The sequence below is a fragment of the Papio anubis genome, chromosome 6 (assembly GCF_008728515.1).
Source record: "Papio anubis isolate 15944 chromosome 6, Panubis1.0, whole genome shotgun sequence".
In the NCBI taxonomy this organism is placed as follows: domain Eukaryota; kingdom Metazoa; phylum Chordata; class Mammalia; order Primates; family Cercopithecidae; genus Papio; species Papio anubis.
In genome coordinates, this window is record NC_044981.1 from 19148690 (window position 1) to 19171279 (window position 22590).

The 22590-nt window shown below is 38.3% G+C and overlaps 1 long non-coding RNA gene across 2 annotated transcripts in view; it reads right to left on the reverse strand.

Moving 5' to 3' along the window:
* The window catches only part of LOC103883511, a 91029-nt gene that overhangs the window by 65000 nt on the left and 3439 nt on the right, over nt 1–22590 (reverse strand). For both annotated transcript variants that reach the window (XR_002521440.2, XR_002521441.2), the window contains one exon: nt 20482–20641. This is a non-coding gene — a long non-coding RNA (uncharacterized LOC103883511). The remainder of the gene's footprint in view (nt 1–20481; nt 20642–22590) is intronic.

The window sequence follows — 22590 nt, forward strand, 5'->3', positions numbered from 1 at the left end:
AATTTTGTCATCTGACAAGTAGGAGTAATGAGGGTGCTTACCTCATAAGGTTGTCATGAATATTAAATAACATGGTTTTAAATGTTTGAAATAGTGCTGCGTATATATATGTAATAAAAGAGGACAGAGAGCTACTATTATTATGATTATGTTATTACTCATATTATTGTAAAGGATGCCTGTGTGGGGTGATAGTATAAGAGGGAAGCACTAAGACAGTGTCTGGCACAAATTGGGGACACAGTAAGTGTTTGTTTTGGAGTCCTCTTCTCTGAAATAATGATGGTTTGGCCATGTGATGTGGCAGATAGGGCTTTCAGTCAGGTTCATGTTCATTGATGTCTGTTCCTGATTATCTGCGTGGTATTTGGATATCCAGTAAAGAGTTCTTCATATCGTCTCAGTTTAGAATTCCTTTGTTCTCTGTGTTAATAAATAAGTTCTGCACTAATTATCATAGTTAACCATTGACTGAATATTTAAGCCCACAATGGAAGCAGTCCAAATCTGCACTTTGTGCTGTAATATATTCTTTTTCTATAGCATCGTCTCTACTGAAAAGCATTTGGTGGTTACTATGTACACATACACATGGATGTTGTATGTGTTTCTAAGTTTTCCAGATACTGGTTATTTCATTCTTTCATGGGGGAAAAAGTGAGTGGTAACCAGTGACACTGGTTTTTGTTTGTTTAATTCTACTTCTAGGTGTGATGTTCCTTAGAGAGATAATAAAATAAGGACATTATAAGTTTTTGCAAAGCTCACACCTTCTGGGCCAGAGGAGCAGAAAATGCATTTAAATATATAGAGCTAAAGTCCAATATTTGGGTCTTTCAACTTAATAGGTATGTGTCTTAGTCTGGGTCTCTGAAAGCAGACTGAGACCATGTCTCATGTGAGGACACTGAGGTTGTATACTGGAGAGTGCCATGGCAAGGACCAAGTGTATAGGGAAGAGATAATGAAATAGGAAAGAAAAAAAGCCAATACAAGGAAGCATTATTAAGCTAGCAACCAGAGAGGATAACTAGAATTCCGTCCCACTAGATCTCTTCAGGAGCTTTATGAAATAGGTCTCGTACTGTCCACCCAAGTATAAAAGAGTGAAGCATTTATCTGCTGTCACCTGATACCTGTGTAGGTTAACTCCCTTACACTTCTGGCTTACACATAGGTGAGTGCTACATGTGTTTCTGGTATAGACAGGAGACAGGAAAATACTGGCTAGAAGTGAGTGGTTCCCTTGCAAAGGCCCCACCCTCAAGCCTGAAGACCTGTGGACCTAAATGAGGACAGGCATTTCTGTTTTCGCACCCCAAAAGTTGACTTTTGGCCCACCACGAGACCTCAACAGGCACACACACAAGTGGCTGAACTTTGGGACCAGCGCAAAAGACAGTGGAAAAACATGGCAGAGAAACAGAGAAGAGGAGGGATGCCTGGAGGACAAGGGCAGTTCAGCCAGGAGAAGTCAGAGAAGAGTCTGGCCACTGGGTGGCCTGATTCCAGGGGAAGCCCACCTTCCCACTCCATCCCCCCCTTCTGGCTCCCCATCCATCTCACTGAAAGCTGTCTCTACCACTCAATAAAACTTTGCACACATTCTTCCAGTATGTGATCCAAATCTTCCAGTACACTGGCAAGGACTCGGGATACAGAAGACTGTCACATTGGCCCCCTGCTCTTGCGATAAGGCAGAGGATACATTGAGTTGATTAACACATATGCCATCTGCAGATGGCAAATCTGAAAGAGCTTGGTAACACATGCCCACTGGGGCTTCGGGAGTTGCAGACACCCATCCCTAGACGCTACCATGAGGCCAGAGCCCCAAAGCACTCATGTTGGCCTCTGCAGCTGCCCATCTGCATGTTCCCCTGGGGGTATGAACTGCAGGGTGACCAAGCAATGACACTCCATCACACGTCCTGCAAGAGGAATCAGGAAACTCTCTGGTTTCATTTCCATGAAGTGTTCAATACAAGGCATCAGAGAAGTCCCTGAACAGGAACCATGAGGTATGTAGTATGGGCCTCATGTAGGGCTTTGCCTGTTGTGCCTGTGCAAACCTAGACAAAGCCAGCGTGGAAGTCATCAGAGCATGGTAGTTCACTACATCAGTTGGTGGCCAAAGCAATGGGTGAACTGATGTAGTGGATGGGAGATGCCAGATATACTGTATAAAGTTACTATGTTGTTTAACTTCTCCAGAGCTCAGTTTTCTCATCAATTAAATGCAACTCAATTTAACCCATCAACCAAACATGGAAATGCACTGTTCAACAGACACTGTGTTAGATAGTTGAATAAGATCTAGGTTTTCAAGCACGGATTCCAAATTCATCAAATGAAATCTTATACAACCCTCTTAAATGAATCAAAGAAATGCGTAGCTGTATAAATTGAAAAGGGGTATAAAGCCCCATATCCCGTTCTCTGTTTTCAGTCCTCAACTTCACATGTAAGGGACCCTAGAACTCAGAGGAACCCAGTTTAGATGTACTATATCAGGTGCCCCTTCAGTTCACTTCATGCTCTATGTGTTATGTGATTCTGTGTAACCCAGAAAAATTGGCTCCCACAGGGATTAGAGAACAAGCAGTTTTAGGACACTTGCCAGCTGCCATGGACGCTGACACATATTTCTTATCATCTAACTTAGGCAGCATGGAGGGGCAGCTTTGGCTTAAAGTAAGATATGTCAAGCTAAAGAATGTTTCTTTAATCACACTTACATGGTATGGTCCTTGAACTTGAATATCAGTGAAGCAGAAAAACAAGTCCACTCCTTTAAGAGAGTACATAGCAAGCCACAAACTGGGAGAAGATATTTGCAATACCTGTATCTAACTAAGAAGTTAATATTAAAATATGTAAAAATGAACTCTCACAAACCCATAAAAAATGATTAAAAAAACTCATGGGCAAAGAAACTTGAATGCCACAGAAGATATGCAAATAATCAATAATGTAAGATGTTCAATTTCATTTCTCAGAGAAAAGCTCATTAAAACCACAATATGATATAATGCCATATCACCAGAATAATGAAATTAATAATGATTAATTATTAATAATCATAACCTCATCATAATCATGACCTTGTCATGCATTGATGAAGCTACAGAACAACTGGAATTCTCATACACTGTAGTTGAGTATAAATCAAAACAATCATTTTGGAAAACTGTTTAGAAGTATCTTCTAAAGTCTGGTCTATATGTGCTTTGACTCAATTTTTCCACTCTTAAATATATGCCCTATTGAAATATATGAATGTGTTCATGAAAAGAACATAAATGTTCATAGCAGCATTACCCATATAGCCCCAAACTAGAGACAACCAAAATGTCCATCCACTATAGAATGGACAAAGCAACCATAGAATCTTGATACAATGAAATTCTGTACATCAATGAATATGAACAAACTACAGCTGCATACAACAACGTGGATGAATCTTATAAATGAAATGTTGGATTGTGCATAAAAATGTATATAAAACATATATTTTAGTATTTCATCTACATATAGCTTGAAAGCAGGAAAATGTAATTTATATGATTAGAAGTCAAGATGATGGTTGTCTCTGGAAACTTAATGACTGCAAGGGAGTATGAGGGAGTTTCTGTGTGCTGTTGCCGTTTCTGTTTCTTTATTTGAGTGCTGGTTACATGGATATACTCACTGTAGGAAAATTTACCAAACTGTACATCTGTGATCATTGTACTTTTTGCTTGTAGTTTATATTTTGAAAATGTATACGCACTTGCATACAGACAGCATGCATACACACATGCACACAGAGAGAGAAATCAACTGTGTGCACAAGGTCTTTACTATGGAGCTAAGTGCAAGTCTTAAAATCACTGAGGGAGGGGACATCACTTTTTTCTAATTGAGAATCTGTTTCAATAAAAATGTACAAAACAGTTCTGAGAAATACAGATTTGATGGTTTGAAGTAAGAGAGTGTCTTATTTGTGGATATAAGAAATTCATTAGGTCATTAAAGCCACGTATTGATTCATTAGATCAATAAATATTGATCTTCTGAGCTTCTTTTTAAAAGGCATTACATTAGGTACTTAGGGTGATTAAAAACAAATCAAACGAAGGTTCTGTCTTCAGAGAGCTTACAGATGTATTGGGGAGTAAAATATGCATGCTACGAAGTGGAAGGTACCCAATACCATAAAAGAGGTACACAGAAAATACTGTGAGAGTTTAGAAGTGGAACAGGTCAGTCACAGGAGACTCAAAGATGACTTCTTGGTAGAGGGGGCATTTTTACTTACACTTCTGTCAAAGTAGGTTGAGGTTAGCCATGTGGAGACTGGTGGGTGGGACCAGCTAAGGACCGCGTTGAGATAGATAAATGGCTAAACTGGGGAGAATGAGTCACTTTGTCCAGAGCCACAGAACTTTAGAGTGAATGGGTCCATTTATTTGTTTACAGTGAGTAGATTCATTTATTTGTTAATTTGACAAATGTTTATTGAATTCCCCCCACAGGCTAGGACTGGGATATGACTAAGCATTCTGTTCTCTCTGTCCTTGTAGACACTTGAAAGACTAAGGGAAGATAAGTAAGTAAATGAGTGTTTGCAATAAAGCACGATGCAGGTTATGATGGAGGGAAAGGTGCTGGGAGAGTTCAGATCAGGGCTACACAACCCATGGGTTCAGAGAGGGACTCACAGAAGAAATGTCATGCCAACTAAGATCTGAATCATGAGGTGGGGTCAAATCAATACTGAATCTTAGATGCCAGCCTGAGAAATGTGAACAGAACAGGATATTTTGCATGCACAGCAATTTGAAGAAAAAAATGGCGTACTCCAATCTGGTTTTTTTTTTAAAGCAGTTGAATCTTTACTACAGGATGAATGCAAAAGAGGAATTAAGAATAGGAGAGAACAGTTAGCATATTTCAGGTGAGAGACAGCAATGTCCTGGGCAACTTTGGCTAGAAAAAATCAGAGCAAGTGATACATTATATTTGAGAGGTATTAGAACGGCAAACCTGAGAGAATGTGTCAACTAATTTTATTTTGGATTATTTTGGATGAGGAAAAGAAAAGGGATGCAAAGATTGTGAGCCTAGGTAAGTTGTTTCATTTGCAAAGAGGAAATTCAAAGGAAGAGGCATGCCTGGGATAGACAGGACACTGGTGAGGGCTGCTGAGAGAAGAGAGACGTGAGACCTGCTTCAGATGCACGCATTGAATTTGAGATGTCAGAAGGAAATATCCTGAAATCCCGATAGAGAATTTTAGACAGATAGAGTGTTAGGGTTTGAGAGAGAGTGCTAGAGCGGGAAATATAGATTTGGGAGTCTTGTATTACCTGAAAGTATTTATTGAATCCATGAAATCAATGAGATTGTCAAATGACAAGTCGTATTGAGAAAAATAGAAACAGGAAGACAGTAGTGAGACCCAGGGACAGTGGCAACATTCAGAGTGGCTGAGAAAGAAAACAGAAATGACAGAGGAAGAGTAGGAAACAGGGAAGGAGGAGTCCCAGAAAATCATCAGAGCAAAGTTTCAGGAAAAGAGGGAAGTGGCCCACAGTGTCAGATGTGATAGGAGTTTCATGATATTAGAGACTTGCTTAAAAAGAAATGCTACTGTTACATGTACATTGCCTTGGGGGAGGCAATGTGTGAGAAGAACAGATAGAATTGATAATCCTATATTTAATATTTCTCCCAAAGTCAGTTTCCTGTATACTGGAATCACTAAGAGTTTACACCAAGTGCTGTGAGCATATTTTCACTATAGCCAAGACTTTAAAAACCAAACCATTTGAAAATGGTCATTTGGGTGCAGGGATTTTGCAATTCTGCCTTAGTGTCTATATAAAACAGCTCACTTTAATGCCAACCTAAACTAGAAAGGCAACAAATACTTGAAAGCAAAATATTCTTGATGTTTAAAAATGCTTGTGACAGCATAAAATGAAACTAAGAGAAAGGTATTAAAATATATTAGGCAAAGGCAAACAGAGGCTAACTTTTTAAGCCCATATTCATCTGAAACAGATAAGGGGAACTGCCTACCTGGTGATGGTGATCTCTCTTTTGAAAATGTTTCTATTAAAATCTGGGGGCAGTTGACATATGTTAATGTCCAAGTGCATTCAGACTTGTCATTTCCTCTCTCAGGCAGGTACACGTCTCATGTCAGTACTCTTCTTAGGTAGAATGGTTTTACATCCTACTTCGTGCTGTCCTGGTGTAATTATCAATAGTGCCTCCTTCCACTTTCAAATATGTCCCTGAGAAGATGTTAAATGATATGTTTGCTCTGCTTCCAGATCTCCCATACACTCAGCAGAAAATAGGAGTTAAATTTAGGGGCTCTGGCACCAGATGGATTAGAATTTGAATCTAGAAGCTGTCATTTTCTGACTTAGTTTTTGGCAGTGTTTGTTCTTGGGCAAGTTTTAACCTCTCTGTCCCTCAGTTTTCTCCGATGATAAAGAATAATTACGGAACTAATTGAATAGAGTTATTGTGGCGAAGTCATGTCCATAAAGGGTTGAGCACATTGCCTTGAACATACACAAGCACCCAGTAAATGTTATCGGTTATCATTATCATTGTTGGTATTGTCATACCCCATCTAGAGCCCTTCCACAGACTAGAGTTAATTTTGAGCTAAGATGTTTTGCAGCTAATGAACTTCTCACGTTCCAAAGGAGTGCCCTTTTCGCAGTGTCAGACTTCCCTGCAGATGTCATTTCCCTGGTATTAGTGCAGTAAGGGGTGCCCATAATATGTTTCACCCATGTGGGTTTAGTCCAACATTGGGCTCACTACGGGCTATACAGTAATCAGCAATCACTCCTGGGCCCAATCTGAAGACAGAGATAGAAGTAACAGATTATAAACACACTAAAACTATATAACCAGTATTCTGAGTTCATACCACATAAATTCATAAAGCATTTTGTTATCCTTACATATATTATTACATGTATAACAATGTGAGCCTTGAAAGAATAAAGTATTTTTTTCTTTTAGTTCTAAAATTCAATTTAGTGAACTGAGTCTTAATTCTCTACCTTCTACCACTTCAGTGAACCAGTGTAGTTGCAAACAGTCAAAAACAGAACCAAATTATTTTGTGGAGTTTTGCACTGCTTCAGAAGTGAGAAAATCAGAAAATATGCAAAATCCTCTTTTGCCTTATGTAATTTCCACTATCAGTTTGGACCACAAGTCTGGGTCTCATAAATTGTATGGCATAAGTAATGCAATAATACAGTCATGACTTTGCCTTTTTATGTCTTTTTCTGCAGATGGCCTTATTACCAGATTCTCATGAAAAAGTTACATTATTAGAGTCATGCTTAATGAAAGTATGCATTGCTTCAGTATCACCAGTTGCCTGCATCTGGTCTGATTTTCAGAGCTGTAGGATTGCATAGATTCTCTGCAGACCATTGTGTTCAAGGTGTTTAAGTCTGTATATATTTGTGTTTTTGTTTTGTTTTATTTCATTTTATTTTATTTTACTTTTTGGAGACAGAGTCTTGCTCTGACGCAGTCTCGGCTCACTGCAACCTCCACCTCCCAGGTTCAAGCGATTCTCCTGCCTCCACCTGCCGAGTAGCTGGGACTACAGGTGTGCACCACCATGCCCAGCTAAGTTTTGTATTTTTAGTAGAAATGGGGTTTCACCATGTTGGCCAGGATGGTCTCGATCTCTTGACCTCGTGATCCACCTGACTCAGCCTCCCAAAGTGCTGGGATTACAGGCATGAGCCACCGTGCCAATGCTTTTAATTTCTATTGTATCTCGTCTTCATGGATGACATTGATGTTTGTGGGTATTTGTGATCATCTATTAGAACAGCAAGGCAACAAGTGAACTTTGATATGTCCTCTTCCTAGGAGTAATAACTCTGTTCCTGATTGGTTTCAGCTGAGTGGGGGCAATGGGCGAAACCTGTGGGGTTCTGGTTCTGCAGCAAGCACAGGCTTCTGCTGGCTTTCCAAGGAGTTTCAGCTGCCGCTCTCTGTCCTCCCCTTTCCATGTGTAAGAGATTTCTGGACCAGAAGCAGATCACAAAAAGAAGCAAAAATCTCAGTTTCTAGACATATTTGCTCAACAACATATGATTTCCTATTCAAAAGACTACAGCAACTTACTACTCTAAATGATGCATCTTACCTTCTTATTGCCTGGGACTTGTCTGCCTCAAATGAAAAGTACGTGATTTATCCCAAAATATTCATCAGCAGGACAGTGAAGTAATTAGGAACCTATTATTTTGCCAGCAGGGACCGGAGTATGAATTTTAAGCTTGCTGCTGACTAATTAGATAACTTCAGGTATCCAGTGTATCTGAACTTCATCCTTAAAATTTAAATTATTATAATAGTAGCCACCATATAAAATGAATGAAGATTACATGAGATAATACAAGCAATGTCTGATATTCAGTGTTCAATAAATGCTGGCCATTACTATCTATTAGCCTTTCATTTATCTGGAGCATTTTGGTTCTTGTAGCAGTACAGTTCCCACCTAGACTGAAATCCTAGATCGTGGTATGTGGTTCTTCCTCATCACATCTGTCAGACTTGGTTGAGGATAAGAGCACAGCACAGAACCTCTTCAGACGACTACTGCCTCTGCCTTCAGAAATGTCGCTGCTCTGAAGATAGTGCATAGGGAAGGAGTTAATGACAAGTTACTGAGCTGGAAATAAAGGGGTAGAAAGAATGCCTTTATGGGCACATGAGTTTTCAAAACCTCTCAGCATATCTATGGGACTTTATTTGGAACCAGTGCCATCTGTTTACCGATGTCTCTGACAGAAATGTGTCCATGAATTTGGACCCTTCTTTTTTTTCCCCCTCAGCTGTGCAGTGTGACCAGATGTTCTTGTGTTTCAGAAGCAACCACATCCATCAAGCTCTTTGCAGGCCTGGATCGTTCATGCTTATGTAACTTCATTTCTCCAGCAGTGAGACTAGTGTGCTTGTTTACCCACTTTTTTTTTTTTTCCTTATTTTTTTCTCACATTGCTTTAAATTAAATTAAAAGCCAGCACTGTCACTAATTAACCAAGAGTGGCACATTTGTAAACCTGGATTTGCCTGGTTGCCAGTAGAGAAAAATCCCCTGCACTCTGCCAAAACCGTGTTTACCAGGCACCATTGGTGTCTTGGCAATGCTGCTTGGGTTTTGTCAGAACATAATGTAGCTGTGTAAAAGATGTCCTTCGGAGATGTTAGCTGACTTGCCTTGTTCCCAGACTTAAATATGCTGTGAACTAATTAACACCAGCGTGAGAGTAAACACTCAAATATCGTTACCTTGCGAATAACAGCACACAAATTTCTGTGCATGGGTTTCTGTCTCCTAAAAAAAGAATGATGATGGTTGTTATCACAGGAAGAGAAAATATTGGGAAAGTAAAGCATTGGCATCTGCTAACCGGCATTCTCTTGTCCCAGTTTCTAGCAATCTTAAATCTCTGGGGTAGAGCCATATTCTTCGAAATGTGTGTCATAAGTATTGCAGATTTGGACACAGAAGAGGGAACTGTGACTTTGGGGGCAAATGTGCTATTAAGAAGGTTTGAGAGGGTAACTTGAATTCATGCTAGAAAGAAGAATTTTTTTGCCTTCTCTGTCTTCCTTCTGACAACAGAAGAGCTCTACCGACAACAGGGTCACTTGAGTTCGGGGACTTTTGACTGAAGATGACCTTATTGCTTGGGAACAGCCTGGGGTTGACACCTTCTGGGCTATGGAGTAAATAAATATGCTTACTTCATCTGATCCTTGATCTGAAATGACTGACAGTGGGAATTGGAGATTCCGAGTGCCCAAAAGAAGTGAAGTTGAAGAGGAGAACAGAGACCAGTTTTATTGAAAAATGCTTATTTTTACGCATTACAATGAAAGTATTCACTTTTTTTCTTAAAAACTTCATTTTTGTCTAGAAACACAGAATAAAAATCACCTTTATATGTATACTCTATTACAATGCTGCCCAGTAGAACTTTCTGTGAAAATGGAAATGCATTCTGTGCTGATGTGGCCATTGAACTCTTGAAGTGAGCTAGTATGACTGAGAGTTAGATATTTACTCTAATCTTAGTTAATTTAAATGTGAATCATCACTTGTGGCTGTGGCTACTGTATTGGGTGGCATAGCTGCTCTACGACGTATGAACTATGGCATTGTTTTTATTTTTGCAAACCTATTTAATTTTTGGCATAATAGAAGATGGCTGATTCTCATATCTGTTTCTGCATTCTACCTGTTATAATAGTTTTTGCTGAAGTTTATGAAGAAAATATGACCATGCCCAGATATATGCTTGGAAAGGGAGATATAAACTCAAGAATTAAGATTTGATCATTTCTTTTGGCCGGAACTGCCATCTTACAGTAATTCACCAAAATGACGAACACAAAGGGAAAGAGGAGAGGCACCTGATATATGTTCTCTAGATCTTTTAAAAAACATGGAGTTGTTCCTTTGGCTACGTATGTGCAAATCTATAAGGTGATATTGTAGACATCAAGGGAATGGGTACTGTTCAAAAAGGAATGCCCACAATGTCACCATGGCAAAACTGGGAGAGTCTACAGTGTTCCCCAGCATGCTGTAACATTGTTGTAAACAAACAAGTTAAGGGTAAGATTCTTGCCAAGAGAATTAATGTGCGTATTGAGCACATTAAGCACTCTAAGAGCTGAGATAGCTTCCTGAAACGCGTGAAGGATAATGATCAGAAAAAGAAAGAAGCCAAAGAGAAAGGTCCCCGGGTTCAATTGAAGCACCAGCCTGCTCTACCCAGAGAAGCACACTGTGTGAGAACCAATGGGAAGGAGCCTGAGCTGCTGGAACCTCTTCTCTATGAATTCATGGCCTCGTAGGTGTTAAAAAATAAAAGACCTCTAGACTGCAAAAATGTTTCTCTTTATTGAGTAGAAGTATGGTGTCCTCTCCCACAAAGCAATATTTAAAGCAAATTTTAATTGTGTCCTAATTCATTATGTAATGTCTTTACTATTCAGATTTAATGTATTTCTTGCTGAAAGATGTGAGGTAGCTTACTGTGCAACAAATTACTCAATTGGTTAGAAAATGACCAGGTATTAAGTATGAAATATTTGTACTGGTTTGAAGACAGTACCTTGATAGTACCTTCATCAAGGAAGAAATAAAATAAAATAATTTACAAAAATTAAAAAAAAAAGATTTGATAAAATTAACAACGTTTACTGCCTTATGAAAGACTTTCTGTTGAGGCAGATCCTTACTCTGTTGCCCAGGCTGGAGCGCAATGGCACAATCACGGATCACTGAAGCTTCTACCTGCTGGGCTCAAACAATCCTCCCACCTCAGCCTCTTGAGTAGCTGGGACTGCAGGCATGCACCACCACATGCTACTAATTTTTAGAAATTTTTTCGTAGAGACAGGATCTCCTTATGTTGCCCAGGCTAGTCTCAAACCACTGGGCTCAAATGATTCTCCCACTTCAGCCTCCCAAAGTGCTGGGATTACAGGCGTGAGCCACTGCACAAGGCCAAAAGATGTTTTTAAATTAGATTAGCTTTACAAAATATCTTTCAGTGCCACTACCTTCATTCACACAGGCACCAGCAGTTTTACCAACCATTGCATTTGTACCAATAGTACAAATGTCAATGTTATAAGTAAAAACAAGTAACACCAAAGTATTATCTTATAAATAGTTTAGACTTCTCAGGTCCTTTAGAAGAGTATCAGTAACCCCTAGAATTCTGCAGACCCCACTTTTAGAAGTGCTCTAGAATCTTCTAGTCTTCCCCATCCTGCACGCCCCTCCTACCCAGCCAATCAAACACACATACCACCCTTTTATCTAACAGAACAACTTAGCTCTATTCTTGGAGACCTTGGAACCAACCAATAACAAGGATCTCGATTTTTCCCCCAAGCAATTAAGTGATATTTCCCAACAAACATAATTCCCACCTTAAAAGGAATTCTGGTGCCATTTGTAAGAATTATTATACTCCTTGTTTACCCTCTCCCATACAAACATCTGTAAATTTTTATTTCATCCCCAAGCTAGTACTTCCAACCTGTCTGCTGGAAAAATCCACCAGGATATGTACCTGTAAATAATTATCTGTTTCTTTGTTTCCTTTTTGATCGGTTTCTGCTGTAACACGGTGAGTTTATTGCAAGAAAATGGAGTTTATTTTATAAATATTAACTGGATGGATAGATGCATGATATACCAGCTGTGCCTATCGATCCCTCTCCCACAATGACTTGCTTCTCTTCTTGTTTCAGTTTTCTTAATGGTTCTCCCTTCCACGCATTCACTGAGTACTCACTTGAGCTAAGCATCCTCTTTGAACATTTCCTCTTCTTCTGCATAATATATGTGAAAATCATGAGACATAGCTAGTCCTTGGAGAAAAAGAAAATGCATGACTACATGCCATTTGGGTAGATTGTTACCAGGCTATTGTGAGTAAAATATCTGTCAAATTGGTATTTTTAATTGAAAAAAGAGTCACGGTCTCTTTTAGCTTTCTGGTTTTCAATGTAAGACTTGGGTGAAATGAGCTCTACTCATATCACCTGGCAATGGCAATGTGCATACTGTATTTTAGGAAATTGTCAAAAACTTTAAAAGGATTCTCACAGCTCAGCTCTATTTAAAATTCAAGAGGGAAAAAATTTTTTAAAAAGTCATGAGGGTTTCAGATGTCCTCCAAGCCCTGGTTTTCTTCACACTAAAGCTTACAGAGTCAAACATTGTAGACCCCACTTTTGGCAGAGAACCCACAGCCTCACATTATGTGGGGACTCAAGGTACCATATTTTAGCCACTAAATTGATTTCTGGACTCTTGTTAGTGACTGTGTGAATTCTTTAGGGCCCCATGGCAGAGCGGTCTCCAGGGATTTTAACACATTCTGAATTTGGGTTGCACAGGAGCCTGGAGACTGTTGCTTTCAGCTGGAGCAGAACAACTGACAATGAAAACTGCATTAAAAGCTCCTGGTGACCTCCTGAGGCAATACTGCTACTTTTGAAAATAAACGTGTTTACCTAACAATCACTTAGAAGGAAATTTTGAGATATATGATTAAAATGTATTGAGCTACAGATATGAAAATCTAATCTTCAAAAAGAAGCACAGTATTGTGGTGTAAGAATTGGATCACAAAGAAGAGATTTCTCTTATAGCCCTGGTTTTACCCCCAACTAGTTATATGAACTTGGACAAGTAATTGAACTTCTTTGGGTTTCAGCTCCTAGTCCATATCTAACATGCAACATGAATCACAACTTTCTTTCTATCTTTGAATTCTCTGGCATTCTCAATCCATATAATCCTTTGCTTTCCTATTCTGATAAACCAGCTACACACTTGTATCTTTGCCTTTTGTGAACATGAATTCCTAATAACTAAACTGAATTTCATTTTGCTTATAAACTATTTACTACCATACCAATTATAAAATGCAAATGTGAGTATTAGTGTATAAATGATTTGCCTTCCATGGGTACTGAGGCAAGTGTAGTATTAGAAGGCTGGGGTCAAAAGCTCTTCATTTTTCACTCAATGGAATAACTTGTTTTGTCTAACACCTTGGTAAGATCTAGAATCAGCATCACCTTATTTACAAAAAATATAGATGAAAGTTGCTTCTAAGCTCTCCGATCTTTCAATAGCAGCCATTATTAGCAAATACAGATTCATAAATGTGTTATAAATAAATTTTTGGTGCAGCAAAAGAAATAGCACTCAAACATAAATTCAATTTTCTCAGCAAGGCAATTTTACTTCCATAGAAGGGTATGACTCACGGAAGGAGCAATGGCGAGCACACCCAAACAAGGGAGGGGAAGGGGTTTTTATTCCTGATGCAGGTAGCCCCTACTGCTGTGTCATTCCCCTATTGGCTAGGGTTGGACTACACAGTCTAAGCTAATTCTGATTGGCTATTTGAAAGAAAGCAGGGGTACTAGCCATAGTGCCGGGGTGAGTAGTTTGGTCGGAAGGGCAGTTACAGAACAGGTGACTCAGGATGATTCAGGTCAGAGCAGGTGACCAGGGGTGACTCAGGATGGAGCAGGTGACTAGGAGTGACTCAAGACAGAGCAGGTGACCAGAGGAACAGTTGTGAACTACCGATTAGAACTGGTGGGAAAGGTTGTTTACTGAAACTAGGGGTGAGGAGAACAAGGAAGTTAAATTTTAAAATGGAGAACAAAGAACAGGGGAGCTGAACATACTGATACATTGGTTCTTTAAGGAGGATCTCAGAACTCATTGTACTTAACAAATTACAGGCTAAAACCTTTGAAGAGGAATTTACTATATCCTACAAATGCAAGGTCATATACATGATTAAAATTTTACATGGCAGATACAAGATGTCACAGAGTGCATTATTTTCTAACTTCTTTATTTTATTGAATGGGACATGATGAATGCCTAGTTATCTTGGTGAAGCTATTCATGCCGAGGTTTCCAGTGTCCAAGTCCACGTATATATCACTAAGTACCAGCCCTGGAAAAAGTTGACTTCTAATAACTTTCCAACATTGTTAGATTGGTTACAGAGAAGCATTAGCCACAACTGTAGCATAGGATATTTTCTATATTTCATTGAGAAAGATACCCATTTCTCCACCTAAATAGAATATGGTTTGAGCCTCAGTATAAACTTTCCATTTACAGTGGGGTAGTTTGATTACTGTTTCTTTATTCATGCCATCATTATTGCTGTGACATATAATAAAGCACTGGTGATGAGGGGGAGGAGAAGAGTGCTCATTCGTCTTAGACCAGTGATTTACTCTGCAGCAAGTTAGTGTGCAGGATTTGCTCAATAAGAACGTGCATAGATTTAAAAAAAAAAAAAAGGGCTATGATTCCAAATATGGGGCTAATTCAGAGACCGTGAACTTTTGTCTAGGAAGCAGGCAGATCGAAAGAATCAGCTGTTGTCTCTTAAGAGGTGGTGAAAACTGCTGTGTGTATAAGCATGGTTCAGTTGGTTATATGAGTTTCTATTGAGGCTGCTTATTACATTTTTAAAATGCAATTTTAGCCACAAAAAATTGTTAGAAGTTAAATTTTTATTTCCTTCTGAACAGACCTTCTGTGAAATGTCTTTTACTAAATATCAGTTTTTTTGTCCCTGTCAGACAACTCCAGTTTATTCCTTGCTAAATTGGAGGAGTATAATTCCAGATTCACCTGTGGTGAGCTATTTGCTGATCACAGTAAATTTCACATGGCTTTGTTAATATCTAACCTCATCTTCAGGCAATTGAAGTCTTCTAAAGGTACATAACCATAGTGGTGCAAACATCCTTAAGTAAAATGGCCAGTGACAACCCATTTATTCACCCTTCATCACCTTCTCAAAGAATTCCTGTTACAACAAGATGTCATCATCCTAATCTCTCAGGACTAGATTAAGGATGGCTGCTTACCCTCTCATCTCTCACTCTCGTTAGTTTTATATTTTCTTACCTAGAACTTTCAAGCTACATTTAAAAATGCCCCAAGTTATTTTATTTCCATGCCTTTGGGGAAATTGCTTTGAGGTGACTCTGTCTTTATATTTTGATGACCAAATGTAAAGTCAGAGCAACAAGAGAAACCAGAATGGAATAGAGGAGCAATTAAATTAATATTGTAGGTGATGTATCTGAATGAATTGAAGTTGGCATAGTATTTAAATTTACTAAGGAGGGTATCATTTGAAAAATTAAGGACAAGAATTTTAATCTGGCAATGTCCCCTCAAAGTCTTACTTAAAACATATACTTCCGCTTGCCTGTATGAAGTTACCTGTCTTTTCTCTCTCTCTCTCTCTCCTCTCTCTCATCAGCCCTCATGAGATCCTGCTTTAATTTATGTGACTAGCTTGGAAGTCTGAACTAAGAAAGGGCTGTTTCTAATATAGTAAATAAAAATAATATCAGAGTCACTTCAAACAATGTTTTTGAAATTTAAGTTCAGAACAGGTAGTTCAGACTTCACAAATACTTTTGGCTTCACACTTGCTTTCCTTCTCTACTATGTCTTCAGTGACATTGTGCAAAAGGGCAATTCCATTTCCATAGGTTACATTGACTTTGCAGAGCTGAAGAAAAAAAAAAAAAGAAAAGAATGAAAAGAAAAAAAAAAAACCTGAGAAGGCTTGGTTTGGGCCTAGGAACTAAATAAGCACAAGATAAAAATCACAGTGGAAGTGTCATTGAAATAAAGTGACTTGTTTTTATCACAAGGCTATTTTCAGTTAAGTCCACTCTAATTCTTATCTTTATTCATCCTACAAGTTATAGATAATGCATGGCCATATTAAAATTCTCTTCTTGGCCTGAATCTCCTATCTCCGATAGACAAGCTGGGTCCTTGACAGCTTGATTGTATGTGTGTTGATTTTTAAAAGACAACATGAAATCATTAAAGTTGGAATTTCCTGATTATTTTAGACCAGGTTCTACATACTGCACTGATATTACATAGCAATTTTAGAGAGCAACAGTAATTGCATTAAATGACTTAAAGTGATTAGTAGAAGCAGAAGGAATAGGTGATCTGGATTGTTTTTGAGAAAGCTCTTAATGAAGTATATTATGCATGTAGAAAAGTGTAAAAATCTCAAATGCTCAGTTTGATGTATTTGAACAAAGTAAACACACCCCTTTAACTATCAGACTAAGAAATGGAACATTAACACCCAAGAAGCCCCATGCCCTGCCCAGTCACAATTCCCCAAAAAGTAATCACTCTCATGACTTCTAACAACATAGTTTAGCCAGTATTTGAAATTTACATAAATCGGATTATATAGTGTGTACTCTTCTATGTCTGTTTTTTTTCACTCAGTAGTGTGTGCAGCGATTATTCAAGTCATTCATGTGATAGCAATGCTATCAAGTCATTCATGTGATAGCAATTGCTGTATAGTATCTTATTGCAGGTATCAACAATAGATTAAATATCTATTAGTATTTGTGCTCTTACAAATAGTATTTTGGGAACACACGCATATGCATTTCTGTTGAACACAAACATTTAGGTAATAAACTATGCATATTATATATATTAATGGATACTGCCAAACTTTTGCAAACAGCTATACCACTTTTCACACCCATTAGCAGTGTGTGAGGCTTCTAGTTGCCCTACATGCTTACAATCTCTTGCTATTGTCAGTCTTTGTTATTGTAGTCAATTTGGTTGTATCGTAGGAGTTTTATGTTTTAGTCAGAATTTCCTTGACAACTAATGAAGGTAGATTTTTTCATATTTTTATTGGCCATTTGGATGTGTTTCTTGGAGAAGTGCTTATTGAAATCCTTACCTCATTTTTCTACTGACATATCTTTTTGTTACTGATAGGTAAGAGTTTATGTATCCCTAATATAAGTCTTTTGTGTGTGTATATATGTGTGTGTGTGTGCATGTGTGTGTGTGTGTGTGTATGCATTGCCAATGTCTTCTCCCTCTCTGTAACTTGCCTTACCACTCTCCTAATGGTGTGTTTTAATGAAACTGTTTTAATCTTAATCAAAGTTTTATTTATAATTAGTGCTTTTTGAGTCCTGTTTTAAAAAATCATTCTCTCCCCAAGTTTCATGAAAATATTATCTTTTCTTCTAGAGGTCCTAGGGTTTTACCTTCCACATTTGTATCTATGAGCCACCTTAAATTATGATTTAAACTAATTCTTCCTCTACAAATATACATTTCAGCTGACATCATTTATTGAAAATAAAATATTTTCCTTCACTGCATTGCAATTACACTTTGTTATGCCCCAGGAGACTATATATTTGTGAGTCCATTTCTGGATTCTCTATTCTGTTGTATTGGTCTGTCATTGAACCAATACCTCATTGTCTTAATTATGAAACTTTGGAACAAATCTTGATATCTGATGGTCTGTCATTGAACCAACACCTCATTGTCTTAATTATGAAACTTTGGAACAAATCTTGATATCTGACGGTGTTAGTCCTTCAACGTTGTGTTTCCACAAGGTAACCTGTCATATGCATATATATTTTTAAATAAGCCCGACAATCTTCACACCCCCACCCCACCATTGCAACAGCCCAACGACAGCAACAGCAGCAAAACCTGTTGGCATCTTGATAGGAATTGTAGTAACCATATATGTTACTTTGGAAATACCAGAAAACCTTGAAAAAATTGTGTCTCATGAATTTGGAGTGGACACTAGTTAACTCACTACACTGTTATTAATCATTCTACATGTGTTAGTTCACACCCTTTCTATGATTGGTTATAGGCAACTTAGCAACCCCTAGTATGTTAATTTTGAATATGATTACTGCTTATACCAGATCCTGTCACCATACCCATCTGACTGTAGGTTTTACAGAACTGCAAATGAAGTAACCCTCGTTTTGACACCATTAAGATATAAAATGGTCCTCTCTGGGGAGCAGGTAGTCGTCGGCAGCTGAAATCAGTAAGACGCTGTGGCCAGAACTGGGACATAGTTCATAAAATGTACACTTTACAATTCATCCCCTGACTCTGAGAATATTTTTAGAATTTAATTAAAAAATAAAATACTGAGTCATCAGTCTATAACATGGAATATGCTTCTATTTGCAAGTTTTTAAGTGTGTCTGAATACTGTTTTTAATTTTCAGTGCAGAGGTCTTGCATGTCTTTCTTAAGTATTTGATATTTTTTGAGCTATTGTAAATAGCATATATTATTTTTACATTTCAATTTTCTACATGTTTGTTTTATCTGATTTTTTTTCTGGGTCTTAACACTGGTCTGCTATAAACTACACCAAGCTGAAAGCAGAAACAGAGACCTACTTAGATTATAAATAACTATTATGTTAACAGAATTACCTTTGCACATATGAAAAAAGAATGTTGCTTTGCAGAAACACTAGTTATGTTTGATCTGTAGTGATCCTAAAGGTGATTATGAGAAAGAAAATTAGAAAGTAAGTTTTTGGTTTTGTTTTTTGCTCAGTTCTGATAATCTCTTTTACCGTGAGACTATGTAAGTGCATTCTCAGCAGAAATCACAGTAGAGGGTTAAGTGGACTAAATCGGATTTATACTGCCTATGAAGGTGCAATAAATGGGCACAAAACTACCCCAGCGTGCAAAACTCTTCAGTGTAAATGAGCCAAACTGCTAGTTATTTGTCAACGGCTCTATCATTATCCTGTGCGCATCCACCCCTAATAGGGGCTGTCAGGTTCATATATGGCTTGTATGTTGTGAGTTGTTGTGTCTCTCCCGATAAATTCCTGTCAGTTGTGGATCTATCTGGTTATGACATTAGAGCAAGGAAAAAACAGTGCAGTGATTGACAGTGATCAGAATGGGGTGATGGAATGTGGGATGTGGAGAGAAATGGAGGGAAGATAACAAAGAAGCATAAAGAATAAAAAATTGTATGCTATATGGTTGAATTCATCCATCTTGGAGCCTGATTGGTAAGCCTCACATTTAAAAAGTAAAAATCCTATTACTATTTTCTTCCTAGCAAATGCACATGGAAAATCAGTATAACACAAACAGTAAAATAAGTCTCAGCCCAGGGGACAACCCTTCCTTAAGTCCACAAAAAGTAAATTCAATATGTAAATACATTTTCCCATACTTTTATATATATTTCTAATAATAAAAGCAAATATGTGAGTTGTGTAATTCTCATCTGATGGGGGAACTGAGAATCAAGGAATTTAATGACTGATACCTTGAAAAACAGCTAAATTCAAGGACTTTTAAACCTTGCTTTAGAATTCTTTCTATAAAACCATACTGATATGTTAATTTTATTCCTTCTAGAAATACCTCTTGGCATCCTAAAATATAAATGTAATGATTTCTTAGAGTATTTCTAAAATGCATCAAATTTCTACTCTTTTTTTTTCACATTTTATGCATTTGTCCACTTTGAATATTTCATCAATATTTTCATTAGAATCCCCTTTGGGTAGTTACCTTCCTAGGTCCAACATTGTGATTCTTGCTTTATCTCAGGTAGAATTATCTGGAACAAAGAAGCAGCAACCCAACAGTTTGGAGGGCATAATGTGGCTCTTTTTTGACAATTGATCATAATTAGTGGTATAAGCAACCACTTATGTGGTTAGTTAGTGGTTAGTTCGATACAAAGCAACTTCTAAAATGTCAAAAAGAAAATATCAAAACAGAATCAAAGTGAACAAAAGCACAGCCATAATTGACATCCATGCCCTGTATTCCTGAAGCATTGGAAACCTAACTGAAAAGCTAAAACCCTGTTCACACCAACCCTAAATTTTGTTTTCTCTCTCTTACTGTTTTCATTTATTTAGTTTTGGGTTTTTTTTTCTTTCTAAAATTGAATTAACCAATATTTGCTGGCCCACCAGCCATAGAAAAGCTAGGTTGGGGAGCAATATAACAAAAGGAGAAAAAACATACCAAGTGATGAGTCTGGAGATGTGATTTTTCAGTTCCTGCCTATATCTTATAGTCGTGTGACCTCGATCACCTCTCAGGACCAGGCACTTGCTCAGAGAGTGTTTGGGCTTGGTGTCACCTAGCGTCCTCGTTAGCTCAAAGATCACCCTGAGCTCTTGACCTAGTGGGGAGAGGAGAGATAGAAGCATGATGACTTTAAAAGAGCCTCCAATGGAATGCCTCATTTGGACTTATTTTCCCATTACCAAAGGCTGGCAATGAGGTTTAAAGGCTACATACATGTAAACTGATTTGGGAACAAAAAGATTTTGAATGTTTATATTAAACTGTTTGAACTATCATGAGGGATATTAAAATGTCTGTGACACAGTTCGTGTCATAGAGGAGATTTTTCTTTCAATGGAGAAGACATTCTATACAAATACATAATAATGTTGGAAAAAAATCTGAATAAGCCTAAATGGAGTGCTAAAATTACAAAAGTATAAGCATTAGATGCTATAGAAATTCAGATACGCAAGACACATCTGGAGGAGCACTGAAGATGATCTTGAAGGAGGGGCTTGGGGAGTGGACAGATTTGGATAAGCAGATGTATATAAGGAGGTGCCCATTTTTGATGAGAACAACATAATCAACTGAATACATAGAAATGCAAGAGGAGATATCTTCCAGGAATAGTGAGAAGAAAGTCATCTTGGATCAGAGGACTGTTGGGAGGTAGGATTGGAGGAGGCAGGGAGTATCCATATTTTATAGATGATGTTCAGGTTGAAGAAGCTGGACTTTGATACTTCATGAGGAGCTAGCAAAGGGAAGGGATTGCAGAGGGAAATTTAATCTTTCAGAAAGATAAAACAAAGGCCAACTGGAAGAATTGATTAAATGAGAGAAGACATTAGTGGCAAGGAGTCAAGTTGGATATCTCTGCAACTGCCAGGTAAAGATGAAAACCTAAAGCATTAGAAATGCAAAAAATCACCGGGCACGGTGGCTCATGCCTGTAATCCCAGTACTTTGGGAGGCTGAGGCGGGAGGATCACTTGAGTCCAGGAGTTCGAGACTGATCTGACCAACATGGTGAAACCCCGTCTCTAACAAAGAATACAAAAATTAGCCAGGTGTGATGGCAAGCGCCTGTAGTCCCAGCTGCTCAGGAGGCTGAGGTACAAGAATCACTTGAAGCTGGGAGGCGAAGGTTGCAGTGAGCCCGGATTGCACCACTGCACTCCAGCCTGGGCAACAGTGAGGTCTGTCAAAAAAAAAAAGAGGGGGGTGCGGGGGGGAATCCAATGTTGTCCAACATTGGAGGAACTTCCTCAATAATTCTCTTTTCTCCTTTCCCTTCCTGATCTGAATAAACCTCTAGACAAAATTGTATTTTCACTCATCAAGCCTAAGAAAGCGTCCTAGTCCCTACTGGTGGTCTTTGGTTGGATGATATAGAATTGATTTTGTAGTTTGCTTCATGAAGGCCACTGGGAAATTTGTTCGTTGGAATGACCTTTTGTGTTCACCCAATTATTGAGACATGACCGAATCCCCATCCTTAGTTCAAAAAGAAAACAAATCCTCTTCATTACTTTGCTGGCTCCCCTCCCTTCTTGATCGTAGCCAACTTTTTTCCAGGGTCTCTGCTCTCCTCCCATGACGATATTCTTGGATATTTTGTTCCCTTGGAGTCAAAAGACACACTCTTTATGTGGTGAAAAAGAGTATGTCTCATCAAAGTCACTCCGGACTAGCTGTCTATAGCCCAGTGATAATAATTCCACTATCTAAAGGAAAAATGTAATTTTACCACAAACACTCCCATGATGATTCAGTCCTAACTCTTGCCAGAGAGAAGGCTACGCCATTTTTTTTTCTATCCCCAGCACACAGGCTGCTGTGAAGAAGCATCTGCTGTCTAATTCTTTTCTATATTAGGATAAAATGCTTTTTGGCTTGCTGATTTCAGGCCCTTAGGAAAAGAGAAAACAAAGTTTCTCATAAAGTCTTCATTGCACAACAAGTTGGTCTGTGTTCTGGGAACCCCAGGCATGGACTTGTGGACCAAGCCACAAGAGCCATAGCTCAGAGATAATCGGGTCAGGAGCTGGATGTGAT